The 21,531-nt window shown below is 44.6% G+C and overlaps 1 long non-coding RNA gene across 1 annotated transcript; it reads left to right on the top strand.

Annotated features, from left to right (window-relative positions):
* Positions 1-566: 566 nt before the first annotated feature.
* On the top strand, positions 567-10,421 carry LOC103175853. Its single transcript, XR_006085550.1, has 4 exons — positions 567-689; positions 8,755-8,897; positions 9,003-9,253; positions 9,776-10,421. It is a non-coding gene; the product is annotated as an uncharacterized LOC103175853 (long non-coding RNA).
* The last annotated feature ends 11,110 nt before the right edge of the window (positions 10,422-21,531 follow it).

The following is a 21,531-nucleotide window of genomic DNA, read 5'->3' on the forward strand; positions in this document are numbered from 1 at the left end:
GGACTGAAACCCAGGACCTTCCGCTTGCGAGCCAAGTGCTCTAACCATATATATATATATATATGTGTATATATACTTATATATAAAGTCTTCAGAATACCTGCGTCTGTATCCATAACAGGGCGGAGTTGTGAGTTTATAATAATAATAATCCTTCATTTATTTGCCTGTGATCACATCGTTGGGATGTCTCAAAGTCCTGACAGCTCCAGACTCCCAGGACCTGACAAGATGGGGGGTGGGGGGGGATCAGTGCCTGTGTAGGGAGAGCTGGGCAGGGCCGACAGGTTCGGGCTGCAGTTTGTTCACAGTATCAACCGTTTCCCCTCTCCAACCCCCGTCGGACTACAACAACAACAACAACAACAACAACAACAGCAGCAGCAGCAGCAGCAGCAGTCCGCGGGCCCCACACACAACCGCACACACTGTCCGGGCGACGGCCCGACACGGGACCGCGCAGGCGCAGACTGGACTCCTCGGCGTCCCCGGAAGTGAGCGCCGAGCGGAGCGGAGCGGCCGCCTGTGTGTGTGTGTGTGTGTGCGTGCGCGCGCGCGCGGGGGGGAGGGGGGGTGGGGGCAGCGGCGCGAGAGCGGCTCCCCGGACCGTCTGACTGTTTTCAAAAGCGGCGGCGTTCGGAAGCGGAGAGGAGCGGCCGTTGCGGAGAGCAATGGTGGCCGGAGGGCGGGTGAGTGAGTGAGTGAGTGAGTGAGGGAGTGAGCTGTGTGGGCTCGTTCCGCGTCGACCCAGACTCATCTGAAAAGTTTCATCAGTTTACTTAACAACATGTACTTTTTTTTTAAAAAAAGGACGAGAACGGCAGTGTCCGTCTGTCTGTCCTGATAGTGTATTGTTTGATAAGAGGAAGAAAGCGGCGGCGGCGGCGGCGTCGGTGTCGGTGGTGGTAGAGCCGAAGCTGATGGCGCTTCTCGCAATCCGCGTTCTGGTTCCGTTCAGTTGCAAAAAAAGAAAGACGAGAAAAAGCGGTTCCCGCGGCGGCGGCGGCGGCGGGTGGGGGTTTGAGTGTGAGAGCGCGGGGTCCCGGGGGTGGTCCGCGCCTCGTAGCAGTTCGTCGAGTGATGAGGTGTTGCCTGACCCCCCCCACACCCCCCGTCATCCACGTGGTGACAACTGCTCGAGGAGGAGTTCAGGATAACCGGGAGGGAATTCCCGCTGAGCTGCGTCGCCCACCGGGAAGCTCCCGGGGTGGGGGGGGGACTCTTGGCACCGAGTCAGCGCTCACGCCCGCACTTGTCGGATGTCCCGACGACCCAACTGGTGACCGTCCTGTCCTCCTGGTGGAGGCTGAACGCTAACTCTCTGGTAACTCCTCCCACCTCCCTCCTCCCCCCCCGGACCAACAGCCCACAACTGAACACCAAGTCACTATGAACGAGGACGTCAATGAGCTCATCTGCTCTGGGGATCTTACCCCCCCCCCCCTCACACAGCCTCCAGTCTCCCAGCCCTGCACAGCCCCGCCTCTACTCCTCCCCAAGATCCACAAGCAGATCCCTGGCCCTGACCATCTCCTAATTTACAATGGACCTTCAATCCCTCTACACCTCCATTCCCCCACCAGGACGGCCCGCAGGCCCTCCGCTCCCACCTGGAGCAGCGGCCCCGACCGGTCTCCATCCACCACCGCCCTCCTCCGCCCGCATGAACGTGTTCTGACGTTGAACAGCTTCACCTTCAACTCCACCCACTTCCTCCAAGTAACAGGTGTCGCTGTGGGAATCCACGTGGCTCCCAGCCATGGCTGCCTGTTTGTAGCACACCTGGAACACTCAGTTCCCCTCCCCAACCTGTTCCTCGGATACATCAATGACTGTATTGGAACTGCTTCCTGCTCTCGCACTCAACTGGAAACATTCGCGTACTTTGCTTCTACCTTCCAGCCCTTCATTACATTCCCATAGTTTATCTCCGACCCTTCCCTTCCTCAACTTCACCATTTCCATCTCGGGGCATAGATTATCCACAGATATCTTTCACAAGCCCACCGACTCTCACAGTTACCTGAAATACACTTCCTCCCACCCCGCCTCCTGTAAGGACTCCATTGCCTTTTCCACGTGCCTCCCCCGCATCTGCTCTGACGATGCCACCTTTCATAGCATTATACAGCACAAAAGGAGGCCATTCGGCCCATCGTGTCTGTGCCATCTCTTTGAAAAGAGCTTCCCAAATCAATCCCACTCCCCCGCTCTCTCCCCATAGCCCTGCAAACTTGTCCTTCCAAAATAATTATCTTCTCTCTTAAAAGTTGTTATCGAATTGGCTTTCACCACCCTTTCAAGCAATGTATTCCAGATCTGAACAACTCACTGTGTGAAAAATTTCCCTTCAGAATGCTGAGAGGCGAGGGAAAGATATGCTTAGTGGTTGGATCACGCTGGAGGTGTTGGAAATGGCGGAGAATTATTTGCTGGTTATAAATATATATTTCCCCCCCCCCCTCAGCATTCTGAATTGACTGTTCCCTCTGCGATTCCCTGGTTCATCACTACCAACACCTGTTCTCCTCTCCCGGCACCTTCCCATGACAGCGCAGGAGATGCAATACCTGTTCTTTCACCTCCTTCAATACCACTGTTCAGGGCCCCAAACACAGTTTCCAAGTGAGACAGTGATTTATGTGTACTACCACCAATATAGTATACTGTATTCGCTGCTCACGATGTGGTCCACTCTACATTGGGGAGACCAAACCTAGATTGGGTGATCGATTTGCCGAGCATGTCTGTTCGCAAGCACAAACCTGAGCTTCCGATTGCTTGCTACTTCAACGCTCCCTTGCACTCTGACCTCTCCACCACTTCAGACCATAAGAGCAGCTCCCATCTTCCCAGCTCCCTTTCAGCTTACCCTCCCCTTTCCCTCTTCTGTCACTGTTAACACATCATCTCGGGCCCAGACTCACCCTTTCTCTCTCTGGTCTGCCTCTGCTGCCCTCCTTTGTTTTGCATCATTAACACTTGTTTAATCCATCATCGCCTGTCCTGCACCCCATTTTCTACTTTGTCTTTCTTGCCCCGCTTCCCCTCTCTGTTAGTCCTTAAAACCTCTCCTTCCCAACATCCCCCAGTTCTGATAATGGGTCATGGACCTGAAACGTTGACCCACTTTCCTTCTCCTGATCTGCTGAGTGTTCCCAGCGATCTCTGTTTTTGTTTGCATGAGAGAGTGTACACTTCATTCCAACAATCTATCTCTGCAATTTCCATGTGTTGGTGGGATGCACGGAATTCTCAGTTTGGTTTGGTTACTCTTAGGCATAGTGATGGGTTTCCTCATGTTTCAGGCACCTGGCTGACCGCCCCCCCAAAAATTGCTATTCTTAGAGGGTAGTGGTGAATGGTTGTTTTTCAGACTGGAGGGAAGTATACAGTGGTGTCCTCCAGGGGTCGGTATTAGGTCCACTGCTCTTTTTGATATACATAAATGACTTGGACTTGTGTACAGAAAGCAAAATTTTAAAGATTGCAGATGACACAAAACTTGGGAATGTCATAAACAGTGAGGAGAATGGTAGCAGACTCCAGGGGGACATAGACAGACTGGTGAAATGGGCAGACATATGGCAGAGGAAATTTAATGCAGAGTGCGAGGTGATGCATTTTGGGAGGAAGAATGATGAGAAGCAATATACAATAAATGGTACAGTTTTAAAGGGAGTACAGGAGCAGAGATACCTGGAGGTTCACATACACAGGTCTTTGTAGGTGGCAGGATAGGTTGATAGAACTGTTTAAAAAAGCATATGGGATCCTTGGCTTCATAAATAAAGGCATAGGGTACAAAAGCAAGGAAATTCTGCTAAACCTTTATAAGTCACTAGTTAGGCTTCAGCTGGAGTGTTGTGTCCAACTCTGGGCACCACACTTTAGGAAGGATATCAAGGCTCAAGGCGTGACAACACTGAGGATACCTTGGAGAAGGTGCAGAGGAGATTTGCCAGACTGGTATCGGGGATGAGGGACTTTAGTTATGTGGAGAGTCTAGAGAAGCTCGGATTGTTCTTAGAGCAGAGAAGGTTAAGGGTAGATTTTGATAGAGGTGTTCAAAATTATGAGGGGTTTTGATAGAGTAGATAGGGAGAAAATGTTTCCACTGGCAGGTAGTTTGGCAACAAGGGGACATAGATTTAAGATAATTGGCAAAAGAACCAAAGGGGAGATGATGAGACATTTTTTTTACACAGAGTTGTTACGTTCTGGAATACACTGCCTGAAAGGGTGATGGAAACAGATTCAATAAGAATTTTCAAAACAGAATTAGATAGGTACTTGAAGAGAAAAAATTTGCAAGGATGTGGGGAAAGATCGAGGAGTGGGACTGATTGGGTAGCTCTTCCAAAGAGCCGGCACGGGCATGATGGGCCAAAGGGCCTCCTTCTATGAGTAATATTCTATGATTCTCCTGGTTTGGATACTCTTAAGCGAGATGATGGTACTCTGCATTATATCTGCATGTATTCCCCCCAAAATACTAATTCCTTGTTTGTCAAAATGCTCAAAGGGAGGTGCTTTCATGAGCTGGCTGGCAGGAGTGCAAAAAATCGGTGCCTCTGCCTTTAATGTATTAATCTACTTGTAGTTCTGCACAACTTTCTGCAGTGTAGGTGCTAGTTATATAATAATAATCCTTGCATTTCATATAGCACCTTATTGAGTGTCAAGAAGTATCAAAGTGCTTCACAGAATATACTGTAAAGTGATTTGACTGTAAATTTTTGTGGGCAAAATTTTTAAGAAATTTTGAACAAATAGCAGAATTTAGATGAAAAAATTGTGCCAGTGTGTGTGTGTGCGCACATGTGCATTTCAATTTGAATTGTGATTAGAAGAAAAGGCTTTTTGTACCAAGTACTGTAGATTCTCATTTATTATTCAAAAGAAAATTACAAAGGAATTTGCTTTTTAAGTAATGTAAACCAGCTCCCAGAGACAGGTAATTTTGCTTCCATTTCTGTCCCAACAGCAATCCCTCTGCTGATAATTTACAGGTGTGGCATAAGTGTGCCCAGGGGCAGCTCCATTTATTGTAATTTGAGTTGGAGCTTTAAAAGAGCCAGAAGGCCAATCCAGCAATGCCCAACCCTGGAATAATCACTGCCAGCTGAACTTGTAGCAGTATCAAGAGCCATTAGTGATTTCCTGGCTTGATTTCAGTTGTTAAATTCAAAATGTGATGGTGTCTGGCAGCTGGTAGCAGCCTCATGAATATTGTATATTGAATCCAGTGCTAATAATATTACAGCAGTTCTTTGAGACACTTACACCTGCATTGAGAATGCCTTTACATGACTTATATGACTGAATTTCATGACTTTCTTACCAGCACTCTGCTCCAAAAATGACTATTGCAGCTCATTGGTTCAAGGCCACGATTATTTAACTTTCTAGATCTTTCAAAAAAAGCTAAAGCCTTTTGTTACAGTTTTTGATTATCAGTATTAATAATAATCCTTGCAATTGATGATAATCCTTGCACTTGATATACATTATTACAATACATTTGACCAAAATTATTTCTGTTAGTTACCATGGAAAGCCATTCAAATTTGCTCTTGTGAATGAATTTTTTTTTGGGGGGGGCACTGTCTAAGAGTTAGGAATTAAAGCCTATAGCTGCCACAATAGAGAACCTGCTTTCCAAGTCAATATAGTCATTTGCATTCATATTATTAACACAATAAAACATTTCATAAAAGTTTTCTTTCAAATTAATTTCCACATGTATGTGGAGGACATCCAACTCTATCTCTGCCTTCTCCCTCGATTTCAGGCCACTGTTGTTCTGACTGATTGCCTGTCGGCCATCAAGTCCTGGATGAGAGCTAACATTCTCCAGTTGAATATCAACATGACAGAGGCTCTCCTGCTTGGCTCCTGTCAGTGCCTTCCCACCTCAGGCACTGACAGCATCAATCTACATGAATGCACACTCCAACCTCACGGAGCCAGCGCAGAACCTCGGTGTCTACTTCGACTCAACTGTCCTTTAAACTCTACATCGGTGCTCTGACCCATTCAGCTTTTCCCCACTTCCGCAATTTTGCCGCTTCAATACCTCTCTCCTCAGACCGCTGAGACCCTTATCCATGCTTTTATTATTTCCAGGCTTCATTATACCAACGCACTGCTCAATATTCTCTCCACAAACTGCAGACCATTGATTTCTCTGCAGCTCGTGTCCTCTCCTGCTCTGTGAGTCTGTCACCCATCCTCGAGCAGAGAGTTCAAGATCCGTGTGCTCACTTTCAAATCACTCCACAGTCTTGCCCCACCGTACCTCTATGACTGTCTAAATCATACCAACCCACCAGCTCCCTCGCTCAGCAGGTACATACACGCCCAGCCCAGTCCATTAGTGTTGTCATGCCTTGAGCATCTCAGGCCACACTTTGGAGCTCCATCTTGGAGTACCTTTGTCTTGTCCCTTCCCTCGCCTCCTACAAGGTTCATCTCAAGACCTGCAGTCATCTTTTTCCCCCTCCCCCTTGGGCAACACCCTTCCAACCAACCCCCAAGTTCAGGTGCAAACTCTTAACTACCTTGGAATGTCTTCCTGGTGTGAAAGGCGTTATATAAATGCAATTTATTGTTCTTGTTGTAAGTGACAGATTGCAGTCAAACACTTGTGGAAAGGGCAAATATCTTACTATCATTTGACCCCGATAGCTCCAGGTAACGCAGAATGATTTTGAAATTTGTGCTGCGGTATAGCTCATGACTAGCAATTTCTAGATTTCCCATTGCCTTAAGGATGCTCCAACAAACTCTTAACATCATTAATCATAACTCTGTGAACTTTATGGATCGCTATAGATTACTGAGGTGAAGCTATAATTTTTGACATAAATATGGAGATTTAGCTACATATTTATGCTGCTTCATTCATGATAGCTGGCTGCATCTTTTTTGAATTGTGGTGAATGGACTAGTGTGGCCTGGCAGTTTGCAGATACACTGAGATGCCTGGCTTTGGATATGTATCGAGCCCCAGAATCAAGATCCAAGGCTTTCTCTTGAGCAAACCAAACATGTTTGCAATATTCAATTCCATGGTAAGATATATGCTTCATACACCACTGAAATTGCTAATTGTGACAAACACAACAAGTAACTTCATTACTTGCTGTTTCCAGCTTACATCAAATAACAGCAGCTAAAATCTTGCCAGTTGCATGGAGGGAGAAGAAATTGCTGTTTACATGAACATAAACTACCGTTGACTTTATTGAAACTTATATTTTTTTAAAAAACTCTTGAAATTGACACTGATACACCCAGACAAGTAACAATGAACAGCTAATCTGTCTGTTACAGTGTCTTTTCTTACACTGTATTCCAATACTGGAAACATATTGAGTGTGCAGGTTGTTTTATGCAGTAACCATTAATATGCATAGGATTCATTAATTGTGTTGGTGGACCAGGGATACTGATACTGACTCAATGTTGTATTGAAAGGTTCTGCAGCAGTAATTTCAAGCCTCTTATACATTCTCATCATTTTACTATTATTCTTGTTTGCCTACAAAATGCATAGTCACTCTACTGTACACTGTACCCTGTGAAACACTTTGAAGTATCCTCTCAGCATAAAAGGAGCTATTTCAAATGTAAGGATTTTGAGGATTATTATATGTGTTTAATTTTGGGTCGCAAGCCATACTTGTGCTGGGGAATAAACATTTCTCATTTTTCTATGCAATGTTGATATCTTTTGGTGGCCAAAGCTGCCTGATTTCTGCTTAGGGAGAGATCTTCTGTGGTATGATCCCAAAAGTGAATTATAACTGCATTGAACATTGATAAATGAAAACCTTTGTTTCTGAAAGGAGCGTATTTTCCTGAATCGAGTGCTTTACAAATATGCAGTATTACAAAAGACCCACATGCAGATTTTAAAACTTTTAAAACATTTTAGTAATGTCATTGTAACCTGCTCATACTTGGAAATACATTTTGTGGATTTAGAGAGAGGAAGGAGTATGCTGTGACCCAGAGCAGTAAGTATAAGAATGGAATGAGATGCAAGATGAAACTCTCACTGCTGCTCTAGTAGCGCAGCTCAACTGCTAATCTTGAGAAAGCTCTTTTACGTGGGTGTGAATTCCATTTCCTACTGACTGAGTGCCAATTGCTGCTGAATTATGTGGGCTTATGCCCTGTACACTCCACACACTAAAATTGGGACTGACCTAAAACCTTACAGTTGATTGAAAAGAAACTCACATCTGTTATTTGAAGTAGAAAAGGACTTTGTGCTGACCCACCACGTTCTCCATCGCTAGGTCAAATTATGGTATTTCATGATTGTTTTTCTTTCAAACCATATCAGAACTTTACTCACTGTTTCTGTTCTGATAGTGCAAAAGTACATGGAAATAAAGGGTCGGTTGTTTCTCACAATATGTAGGGATATTGTATGTAACAGTATTGTGGCTTTGCAAGACTATTTCATTGAAGTGGCACGTTTTTCATCAGTTGCCCTGGGAATAGTTGATTTATTGAGAACTAGAAGCATTAATCTGCTGAGTATTTCTGGAATTGCATTATTTGTCTGGGTCCGTTTTGATAATGAGCTGGGCCAATAGACAAGTGGGGCGCACTTTCCCCGCATTTTCCGCTACAACGGTCCTCGTCCGCAACAAATCTGCTCCAGCCCCTCAGGTACTATACACACAGTGCGCTAGGCCCCAGGCCTCTCATGTTGTTTGCTCAATGCCACTACTATAGCCGGAGCGACTCCAATCGCGCAAGGCGGCGAGGTGAATTTTGGGATCGCAGAAGCAGCGTGAGTGGGAAATCAACTTTGCTGGCGAGTGAACCTCGATAGGAAAAGCAGCTGCGTCACACTTCTATACTGCCACGAATACTTGGTAAGTGCTGTACTATTCAAATTAAAATATTTAGTATTTTAAACATAACTACATTTTCAGGAAATATATACCTATAGTTTTAACCAGGGTTGTTTCACTTTTTAGGTTGTCCAATACAAAAATGTACAAACGTTTTTGTAAATCCTGTGAGGAAGCACAGGGACAGCACTTCTCATTTTCATTCTGTCGCTCAGATAGAATTGTACTCTATCCAGATGACTTTCATGAAGAAGGTGTGCTGTTGTTTTGCTGCATTTGCTGATACACAGTTAACCATGTTTGCGAGTACACCATTGATGAGCACATGAAATCTCGGAAACATTGTGAATGCAAGGCAGCGGCAATAAGGAAAAAAGGTCAAATAATTTTCGTATATACATTTAATTTTGAAAGAAAATCTTAATTTGTATGATTACAAAAGCTAATCTTCCTTTTTCTCTGATCTTCACTCCCGAATCCACCATCCGGCACCTCTGCTCGACTGGTACCGTCCTCGTGCTCGTCCCTCGCACCCACCGCCACACCATCAGAGGTCGCGCTTTCAGCTACTATGTCCCGAAACTCTGGAACACTCCCTCAATCCCTCCGCCTTGCCCCATCTCTCCCCTTTTTCAAGTTCCTCCTGAAAACCTTCCTCTTTGACCGTGCTTACGGTCACCTCCTCCTCCTCCCCCCCCCCCCCCGACTCATAGTCAGGCTCTGCCATTGTTGAGCGCTCTTGAGACGCTACCCTGCGTGGAGGGCGCTATGTAAGTGCAAGTTGTTATTTTTGAATGAATTTGAAAAGCACAGAAAACAACCACAGCAAACGAAAACAAATAGAACATTTCTAATGACAAATGCATCATGAAGACCAATTTTTATTTTTTCCTTTCTAGGTGGATGTGGACCTCAAAGACAACTTGCTCTGACAACTTGCTTCTTTAGAGCCACTGCATTATCTATGGAGAGAAAATAATTCATATTGGGCTTTGTGCAGTGTTTGACTAGAGCAGACATGCTGCTTGAAAAAGCTCCTGTCTTCCAAGAGTTTCTATGCAAGAACATGAAACAGGAAGGGACTATTTCAACATCATCACAGCTTCGTCATACATACTTGAAGGAGCTTATTCCTGAGCATGAAGAAACATGTTGAAGATACGGATGTAGGTTAGCAGCAAAATGTGTCTCTCAGTAGCACCAATTAGCCCTCCGCAATTTTCCACAAAATGCTAAAATCATCCCTGCAATGCCCCGCAAAATTTGCAAAGAGCTCCACAACTTTGTGCAAATATTTACACACTTTTCTATTGCTTCAGATAATGAGCCATTGCCACTGGCTTGCATTCAAGGGGCTACTAAATCCAAAAATAATTCCCTATCATTTTAATGCATTCAATCTTATTTTTAAATTGTGGTTTCTCTGCGCCATGGATCTATTATGTTTCATATATAAACTTGAGTTCAGAATGAATTACATGTACCTTTAATTGTGAGATTGACCATCAATGAAAATGATTGGTTGTTAAATAATAAATAATATTCACTGGTTGTTAATTACGTAATTAAGGACATCTGCAATTCCCTTTATTGATATGTTTACAAATGGTTCATAATACAATACAAATTTATATTGTTCCTTTCAGGTGATTGGATATGTTAAAGCCTCAACAATGATGGATGGGCACCTGAGCTGGAGGTGGGAGCCAAGGGGGTTGAGGTGGGGAAAGATGACTAATTTTTGCTTGGTCAGTCAGGTGCCTGACATGTGTGAAAACCCATCACCATGTGGGATTAATTATGAAGGTTGATAACACAAGTAATGTTGGTACAGACAAGATGAGTGAAGTAGCCTCATTTTATGCTGCAAATTTTTTGTTTCCATGTTTCTGTTTAATTCATACATGAGGAAACAAATTAACTGGAACTCCTCCAATGATTCATCAACAGAGGAGGGAAGGAAAATAAATTACAGACAGATGTGTATCTTGGCTCTCCACATCAAGAGTGCCAGTTGTAATTGTAGCAACTGATAACTGGCATTGTGCTTTCTGTGGCGTTATTTCTGTAAATCAAGCATGTTCCTAGTACACAATAAGGTACAACGCAACAATCATATATCTTCGTATTGCTTCTTTGTACTGATTCTTTTTCTTTACTCTCACCATAGCAACTATGACGTTATTTCATAGTGCTTCATTTTCCATAAGAAAGAGACTACTTACTGTATTGCACTCAATCAAGGTAACTTAAAAAACAAGTTTATTTTAAATGTCCCGAGGCGCTGGATAGAGTACAGCATTTCGGACCTGAGCTGAGGTCAGAAGGGGGGGGAGGGGGATGGCCGATGGCATGGTTGAAGAGGAGGGTCTTGAGGCAGGACTTGAAGGAGGCTAAGGAGAGGGTGAGGCGGAGTGACCGGGGGATGGAATTCCAGAGGTTGGGGGCACAGTGGCTGAAAGCTGTCCCACCAATGGTGGGGCGGGTGGGTTGGGGGACATGGAGCAGACTGAAGACTGCTGAGCGGAGGGAACGGGCGGGTTGGTAGGGGGTTAGGCGGTTGCAGAGGTAGGGTGGGATGAGGCCATGGAGGGCTTTGTATGTGAGGACCAGGATCTTGAACTGGATCCTCTGAAGGATAGGCAGCCAATGGAGTCGGGTGAGAATGGGGGAGATGGGGGTCACGGAGTTTGGTGCGGGAGAGACACGGGCTGCAGAGTTCTGGATTATCTGCAGCCTGCACTGGCTTGGCATCTGAGCTGGGAATGAGAGTCAAGAGGGATGGAAAGGGAAAGATAACCAAAAGCACAGTCAAAGAGGTAGGTCTATCCATCTGCGACCTGGACTCCCTCTGCCTCCTTGTCTTCCTTGACCGCTCTAATGCTTTCGACTCTGCTCACTACTCTATCCTGCAGAACTCTGCAGCCCATGTCATCTCCCGCACCAGGCTCCGTGACCCTATCACCCCAATCCTCATCCAACTCCACTGGCTTCCCATCACACACAGGATGCAGTTCAAGATTCTGGTCCTCACCTTCAAAGCCCTCCATGGCCTTGCTCCCCTCTACCTCTGCAACCTCCTAACCCCCTACCATCCTGCCTGCTCCCTCCGCTCAGCGGGCTCCGGCTTGCTTCATGTCCCCTGCCTTGCCCGGCTCACCATTGGCAGGCAGGCCTTTTGCCACTTTGCCCATACTGTATGGAACGCCATCCTGCAGTCTCTCCACCTAGCCCCCTTCCTTGTCTCCTTCAAGACCCATCTCATGACCCTCCTTTTTGCCTGCTTTCGATCACCCTGCTTCCCCCCCTGCCCTCCACCTTCCCCAATCCTGATCCCCAGCTTGGCCTGGTATTTTGACTGTCCGGTGCCTTGGGACATCCTCTCGACGTGAAAGTCGCTGTACCAATATAATTTTGTTGTTGTCTTGAGATGGACCTTGAATGAGGTGAGGGAGGGAGTCAGAAGGATTCTAGGATGAAATCCAAATACATATTTGTACAAATGTAGGAAGTTGTTGAATACAATGGCTGTGGAATTTGTGAAGGAGTTCTGTGTAATTTGATAATCACTTTCACTGGCAAGTTGCATGGTCCACTCCATTTGTGGAACAAACGTATTTAGCGTTTTCTTATTGAATATTCCGATTGCTATGAACGTTTTTCCTGTTGAGTATTCCTAGTGATGATAAATGGAAAAGTTATTGGCTGGAGAGTGACCTGATCTAGTTCTTCTTCTGTTTATACTATTAATAAACGACAGGGCAAAGAGTAATACTTGTTATACACAATTGGATAGCTAAGGTTGTGTGGTGAGGTGAAGAGGATGACATGGTAATCTGGTATGACATGGTAGTCTCTTTGAATGTTAGTGAATACTAAGAAATAGAAAATAGATTGTGTATAAATGTAAGGTAATGCTTATTGGAATACAAAATGTCTATAAAATTGTTGTTAGCGTTATTTAAACAATATATATTTGATAAATAGAATATATACAGTTACATCGAAAAATTCCTGTGATAGAAAAGAAAAAGCAGCACACTAATATTCTGTTACAATATGCAACAGACCCTGCCCCTCGTGGGAGAGGGGCTGCCTCTGCATACTCCACTCAAATGGAGCGACCAAGGTGCGGGAAGCTCTTTAGTGACAGCGTGTACATCCCTTTGCACTACCTACATGTGCACGTGCATCACATACACCCTGCACACTGGGTGCCAGCTCCAGCCGACCGAGACTGACACCCCGGTGTACAATGCATCCACACATGTTTACAACGATTCTATCTTAAAACATTGGAACACAAAATCCACAGAGATCCTCCGGCCCGGAGTACTGCCTTAATTTGCTCAGGGATTGCCTTGGCCAGGATGTTGTAATCTACATTCAGCAGTGAAATCAGCCAACCATTCTTTTTTTCCTTTGATGCCTTTTCTCATGGAATCTGCAATGGTCCCTGCCAGCAACATACTATTGTACACTTCCAGCAGGTTTGGGCCTACCTCATCACACAGAGCTGAGTAGTGCTCCACCGGGAGGCCATTGCCCCTGGAGGTCTTACCCGTCTGGAAAGACTTGATGGCACCTTGTCCAGAGAGCCGGGTATTCCAGATGCTCCCAGTTCCCCTTGTCCAGCCCCTCGGTGATGGCAGACAAGAAGTCACAGGAGGCCGTGCTCTCTGGACTTTTTATGGTACAGGTCAGCATAAAAGGATCTGCCGATCCTCTGTATGTCACCATGTTCCATGGGTGTGGAGCCCATCTCACCTTTCAGTCCCAACGATCAAAGCTGCTTTTTGAAGATCTCCCCCAATCCCTCTCCGCTGCCTTGGAGTCCTTTGAACTCCTCCCTCTCTGGGCCACCTACCGCACCAACCCATCCTCTGCGTTTACTCTTTCCACCACACTTTACGCCCTTACACCCCTTACCTCCCAAACTGCCTCCTATTCCCGATCCTCACCCTGGTTCACCAGCCATCTCCGCTCGCTCAGTGCGGGCTGCCGAATGCACTTAGCTCAAATCTGGCCTAACAGTCCACCAGCACATCTGGCTGGACCACATCAAAACCCTCTGCTCATGCCTTGGCCAAATGGTCCTTCTATTCCAGGTTAATCCTGGAGGCGAAGGGCAACCCCAGGCTCCTGTTCTCCACCACCAACCAGCTCCTCCGCCCCCCCTGTCACGCCTCACAGATTCTTTCCTCCGACTCCCACTGCAAGGAAATGCTGGACTTCCTCGGGTGTAAAATCGAGGGAATCCGCTCAGCTGCCACTGCCCTTCCAACTTCCACCCCCTCCCTACCCCCCACCCCTACTCCAACCACTAGGCATCCTTCCTTCCACACCGTTGAACCTGTCACCCCCTCTTCTATCATCACTACCATATTCTCCATGAAGCCCACCACCTGCTCCCTGGACCCCGTTCCCACCCCTCTCCTTACATCCCAACTACACCTCCTTGCCCCACTACTCGCCGACATCATCAACCTCCCTGTCATCTGGCACTTTTCCTACCCCCCTCAAAACAGCCACCTTGAAGAAACCTTCCCTTGACCCAACACAGCTATCCAGCTACCGGTCCATCTCCAACCTCCCTTTCCAAGGTCCTTGAGAGAGCCGATGTCTCCCAGCTTCTCTCTCTCCTCTCCTCCCACTCCCTTCATGAGCCCCTCTAATCAAGTTTCCGTGCTGCCCACAGCACGGAAACTGCTCTGGTCAAGGTCACAAATGACATCCTGACCAGGACTCCCTCGTCCTCCTCGACCTCTCCGCCACTTTTGATACTATGGACCTCCTCCACTGCCTCTCTTCCCACCTCAACCTCTAAGGTGTGTCCTTGACTGGTTCAGGTCCTACCTTTCACACCGCCTCCACTTCGTCTCAGCTAAAGGCTTCTCCTCCAGCCCCCGCCCTGTCACTGACCGACTGCCTGTCCAACATCAAGAGCTGGACGAGGGACAACTTTCTCCAGCTGAACGTCAGCAAGACCGAGGCCCTCCTGATTGGCTCGCGCCAGCGCCTCCGCACCTCGGATGCTGGCAGCATCAGCCTCCACGGCTGCACACTCAACCTCACTAATCCAGTCAGGAACCTGGGTTTCTTGTTTGACCCTGAACTGTCCTTTCTCCCCCACATCCACGCTATGATCGGCACTGCCTACCACCACCTCCGTAACATTGCCAGTCTCCGCCACTGCCTCACCCCTCAGGCTGCCAAAGCTCTTACCCACGCATTACCCATTACCTTCGTCACATTAAATCTCGATTATGGAAATTCCCTCCTCATCGACCTTCCCAACTCTTCCCTTCAAAAGCTGCAGATCATCCAAAACTCTGCAGCTCTTTCCACTCTCACGCACCAGGCTCCGCAACCCCATCACTCACACCGTCGTCCGACTCCACTGGCTCCCCATCCCTCAGAGGATCGAGTTCAAGATCCTCGTCCTCACTTTCAAGGCCATTCATGGCCTTGCCCCCTCCTACCTCTCTGACCTGCTGACTCCCTACCAACTTGCCCGCTCCCTCCGTGGGTTCAGTGGGCTCCGGCCTGCTCCATGTCTCCCGCCCGACCCACCCTACCAACGGTAGCTGGGATTTCAGCCTCTCTGCCCCCACATTTTGGAACTCCATCCCACAGTCCCTTCGCCTCGCATCCTTCAAGGCCGGTTTCAAGACCCTCCTCTTTTCAAGCAGAAAATAAAAAGATGAACAGACTCCATGAGCTGAAGTGGAAATTTTAGATGCCATTTCTGCAAATGTTTTCAGTTATCAGCAAAGTTAATCTTGTACTGGATATCTTTGATTATAACAATGTTGAAGTTGCTTCTTCTAACCTGTATAGCTAATTTGTGAGGCCACGTTTGGAACGCTGCATGGTTTGAGGAGCCTATCTTCAAAAGGGCAATGCGGCATTTAGAGACGATCAACGATTCTCAGTGACAATCAATGTCAATGATTTTGTGACTTTGTGATCTTAATTTCGAAGGTAGACCCCTGAGAAAAGAAATGAATTGATCTAAGTATTTCAACTACTGAGAAACATAGATAATGAATATTTAAGGACATAATTAACTTGAACTATGAGTGTAAACCTGAAGGAAATTTAATGCAATGAATACAAACTCAAATGAGACTAGAAATTAGATTTTGGATGTATACACATGTGCCTTAAGTGATAAGCACTTTAAGATGTTCATTCTGCATAAAACACAATATAGGCGTGAGTTTTTGGCTGAGCAAGATTACATAATTACCTGCTGTTTGAGTAAATGAAATTTACTACCAGTAGAATTTTTATAGCCACATGCTTGTGATAAAGTAGAACAATGATTTATTCAGGAAAGACTAATTTTACAGTTCAATGTTCTCAACTCCTGTCTGACTAAGATGAATGTAGGACTGCACTAAAAATGATTGAGGCCTCTAGAAATGGTAGGCCACTAAAATCTATAATGCAATGTCTAAAACCTAATTAGCTAGTAATACTGCTTTTGATAATGAATTAGATTAATTCATGAATTATCCTAAGGCTATTACTATGTGGAGCACTGTTGTAAACTAAGGCACCCACTCCTTGGAAATATATTGGATTCATATATTTGCTGTCTTTTAAGATGACTAAGACAACTTGTATTGGTTGTTTTGTACTGCTTTCTAATGTACAAACCAATGCTCTTAACTGACGAATGAAGTTCACAACAATAAAGTAATACCTTTCCAAGAAAGCCTTATTAGATGAACTGAAATTCTAATTAATCTTGTTTAAAATCTTAAAATTAGCTTGTTCCACATCAATTTGATATAAGCAGCTGTAGTTTACCAAATTGAGATGCATGGGAATATCACATTGCTTGAGGAAACCACATTTTCTCTGGTATGTTATGCCTGAAGTCTTTGTTTACTTAAATATATTCCATTCTTTAAAATATTATTTTTTTATTGTAGTCTCCCTAAAGAATCCAGACTATAAATCCCACAATATTTGTTGGCATCACAGCTAATTTTGTGATCTTCAAATAATAGGTTCTTCATTTTCAGTTTCACTTTGTAAGCTCAATTGTACACCACATATGATGCATATATAACAGTAATTGATAAGTAACTTCATCGACAGGAAGCCATCTCAAAATACTTCACAGGATATACTGGAAAGTTTAATAACTGTATTTTATAAGTGAGGGTGGCAGACAGCGCACAACAGGTTCCCACAAACAGCTATGAATGAATGACTAAGTTTATTTGGGGGGATTGTTGGCCAGGGCACCAGAAGAAATACTCCTCTCTTTTCAAATAGTTCCATGAGATCTTTAACATCCACATGAACAGGCACAAAATCTTGGTTTAACATCTCATCTGAAGAACAGCACTTCCACCAATGCAGCGTATCCTGAGTACTGCACAGCAGTGGCAACCTAGACTGAGTTCAGAGTCCCAACTTGGGTCTTGAATCTACGACCCTCTGACTCAGACGAGAATACTACCAACCGAGCCAGCCTGATACACAAAGACATAGATCCTTGCTTTAGTTCAATCTCTCCGCTCAAACATTTGCAATATTTTATTGCAAGAGGAGGAGAGCTTTCTGGTTAAAGGTCTATCAATCAACACTAGAAGCCTCCAAGGACTTGCTGCAAAGGCAGTTTATGACCAAGTATTGCACGAGGCTAAGGAGAAGGAAATGAAGCAGGTACAGTGTGTTTCATTACTCTGTAAGGAATCACAACTACTCAAGAATGCTCCCAAATCTTTTTTTTTCCTGATGCCTAAAGTCTGTTGTTGATGTTACCTGGAGGGGTTCTTCTTGGCTTGTGCCAATTGTTGGATAAGTCCGGAAAACTACATCACATATGCGGCATCCTTGAGTCTGGAGGAAGCATTCTGCTGAGTTGGCACCTGACCCAACAGGCTGTATGAGAGCTCCATCTGCATGGACATTGCAAGAGCTGCCAGGAGGTATAGGCAGATTGAAGACTTTAATTATCTATTTCGCTGAGTAGTAGACTCCATGCTGTCACCTTACCGCAGTTGGCAAGAGAGCAGGTGTAGATGGTATTAATGCTGAGTTCCTAAAATCTGTTCTGGAGGTGGGGAGACGTGGATAATAGCAAAGTTCTTTCAGAACAACGCCAGAAACTGTAAACACAACTAGGAGCTGCCCTTCTAAAGCTGGTGAATAGGATTCAGTATGAGGCGCACAATATGTCAATGTTTTAGAGTGAAATGTGCAGCCATTCTCAAATGTGCCCCCTGTGATTTTGCACAACCACAGCAGCCCCTGACAGGGGAGAGAGGGAGAATGTGAGCGCGTGTGTGGAGTGCAGCATGTGCTATCCTTGTAGTTTGAGCATGTGATGGGCCCAGTGCTGCAGAGGGAGCAGCCAGACTAGAGCTCCCAGAGAGCACCACTGGGCAGGCTGACGACCGGTCGGGCATGAGCGTGATCTCTCCTCCCACTCTGTGTCTCCTTCCCTCTCTGTCTGTCTTTCCCCACTCTGGCTCGAAAAGGGGGAAGTAACGCAGATTAAGAAAACTTGCACTGGGGCCACCAGAGGTCTTGGTGGATGCACACTGAGGCCACCAAACAAATTTATTTGAGAACCACTGTTATAGTGAGACTGAGAATTACGGAGCAATCTCAGTGATTTTTGTATTTTTCAAGTAGTTACCACACTTGTATTAGTTGCATTGGAGAGTCAATTTCATGGTGGGCATGTCTCTCTGCCATGGCCCCTGACACAAGGAACTGGATCAAGCAGTTAATGTTAAGTAAACCTTTTATTGGATTTGGACCTCTAGAATATCAAGATGGCTGATATGTCAGTCCGGTGTAGATCCTTCTACCTCACTGAAGGCAGATGTTCATCAAATAGCTGATTAGGAAACTGAGGCTTGTAACGACAGTTGTTGGGAGATGTTAACTGGAACCTGGGTTTGTGAACACATGCTCACATATCCAGGGCTTGGTATTTACGTTGATTGGTTTGCAGACAAATAAGCAGCTGGTGCTAACCACCACACAATGTAGTAGTGGTGTTTCTGAGCTGTGGTGAATAATAATAATAATCCTTGCATTTGATATAGCGCCTTATCACGTCTTCAAAACATCTCAAAGCACTTCACAGAATACACTGTAAAGTGAATTGACTATATTTTTGGGCAAAAGGCAGAAGCCAACCAGTTGAAATGACCAGTTTATTATTATTTTTTTTTAGGAATTATTACCCCCAGAAAAGCGATCCGCTAATCGACTAATGACCGGTTTCTTACTTATTGCTAGGTAAACAGAAGCGTGTGAAGTAAGGAAACTTGCCCAACATTTCACCCTGCCGGGAATCGACCCCAGGTCTCTCGCTTGCGAAGCGAGTGCTCTAACCACTGAGCCTATGATGGTAATGCTGTCACACATTTCATCCTGAGTTGTGATGCTCACCAAGTAGCTCGCCAGGAGCTCCTGATACCTTCTATCCAGCTGGTGAGCTAGGCTGACACCTATATGATGAAGCATTAGTACAGGGAACATTCGAATACACCTTTCAACACAATTTTGTGGAATGAAAACGCATAGCAAACATTCTCAGATGCTCATAGATTTGTGTTATTTCATCAATTATTTGTAATCCATGACTCAGGGCTAGAAAACTGTCTTGAACAAAGAATGATTACTTTTGGTGAACTTCATTCTTCATGTTACTACACAACAGCAAGGAACCATTATGGCTCAGTCAAGGGTCATTCTCCGTAATCTATTGTCTGCTTTGGGGCAAATTTCAAACAGGTGTGTGATGTGAAATACACTGCACCAAAAGCTGTGAATGCAGAATCGTTTGGGATGTTTAAAAGGAAGATAGATGGATACGTGAGAAAAAAAGCTAAAGAGGAATCCTGCTGTAATACAATTGTTGGAATCCAGAAAATTTTAACCGTATTCATAAATTTAAGAGCTTCAAACGCTATCCCTCGTGAAAAGTGCCATATAAATGCAAGTTGTTGGTGTTGTAAATGATTGTACAAAGAAGCCACCACCAGTGACCACCTCCAGGTTTGTAACTGGCAAGGTCACTGTATATGTGAGCGAAAAAACGAAAGGCTGCTCTCCCATCACAACCTAAGCTACTAGCACAAGTAGCTAATTGTAATGAATATTTCTTTACACAAGAGGTTGTGGAACGTGGAATGCACTACCCCCAGAAGGTTGTATTTGCAAAATTGACTGAAGTGTTTGTAAAAATTAGATATTAGATACCTAGAAAGTAAAAGTATTTGGGATATGGCAAAATAGCTGGGGAAATGGGATTAAAGAGCTGCCATCATTCTATAATATCATAGAGCAGTCGTCAGTCCAAATGTTTCTAAATGTTTTGAAATGTGATATTGCTCTTAAGGAGGACAATATTTCCCCCTATATCCAATTATCTGCCGATCGACTAACAACCGCGTTCCTATTTGCTGCTAGGTAAACAGGAATAATACCTGAAACACATACTGATGATATAAAGTGGTTATATCAATGAAGGGATTACTATTATTAATTGTAGATGAATGTTAATTGAGACTGTGCAGTACATCACTTGGTCAAAAGACAGGAAAGGTGCGTGTTTTAATTCAGTTGGCTAATCACAGCTAGTTTGAGTGTTACAATTAGCCTTCATGATCCAGGTTATGGGAGGGGGTGGAAGAAATCGGTCAGAATTTCTGTTCATCATTCCTATCCCGGGAGCTTTGCTGAACGGTGGACTTCGGGTAAGGACTGGAAGGATTGGGTTTGCTGTGACGTTCCCTGCAGTCAAATAGCTTGACAAACTTGCTATGAATCCTCCCTACAACAATAATATTAATTTGATATAGCAGCTCATCATTGAGATGTGCCAAAGCACTTCACATAATATATTGTAAATTAGATTGACTATTTTGTGGTCGAAATAATAGCTACATGAGCGAAACACCTGCGTGACATCAAACTCCAAGGTGGGGGGGTGATGCAGGTTGCACGCTGTTAGAAGGTTGGGTGGCATTTTTAAGAATCTGGATAATACATTCTTGAATGTAAAAAAATCTTTTCATTTTATATTTTCTACTTGACCTACTCAGCAAGGATTGCATTTATTTGATTTATTTTATGTGTGTTATGCATTTGCCTCAATGGAATAAAGCTATGAGTTGAGATACATTTAATACACTAACTGCAGTACGAAACTGCAGAATACCCTAAACTTTCTTCATTTGAATGTTCCAGTAAATACACAGCCTTTTATTTTCTTCTTAATCATGTTCTAAAGCATTTTCATATTAAACTGGAATACTCCATCAGAGAACCACTGGAAATGATGATTGAATATTGGCAATCTGGGCTGTTGAATTATTTAAAACACCTGGAAATTTGTAGTGTTCAATAACCAGGGAATTCCTACAAATTTGTTATTACAATATTTATAAGTTCCTCTTTTATGCCATAGCATATTATTCAGTGGAATATTGATTGGATGCAGACAGATCTCTTTTGAAGATTAGCCATTAATTGTCTTGCAATATTTTGACCTTCATATCAATCATTTAAAAAAAGTTAATTTGTCCTTTCAGTCAATCTTTCTTTCAGCATACTCCATGCTGCCTTCATTTTCCTTATCGCTCTTTAAGTATTTAAGAGGAAACTCGATCCT

Source organism: Callorhinchus milii, unplaced genomic scaffold (assembly GCF_018977255.1).
Source record: "Callorhinchus milii isolate IMCB2004 unplaced genomic scaffold, IMCB_Cmil_1.0 Scaffold1, whole genome shotgun sequence".
Classification (NCBI taxonomy): domain Eukaryota; kingdom Metazoa; phylum Chordata; class Chondrichthyes; order Chimaeriformes; family Callorhinchidae; genus Callorhinchus; species Callorhinchus milii.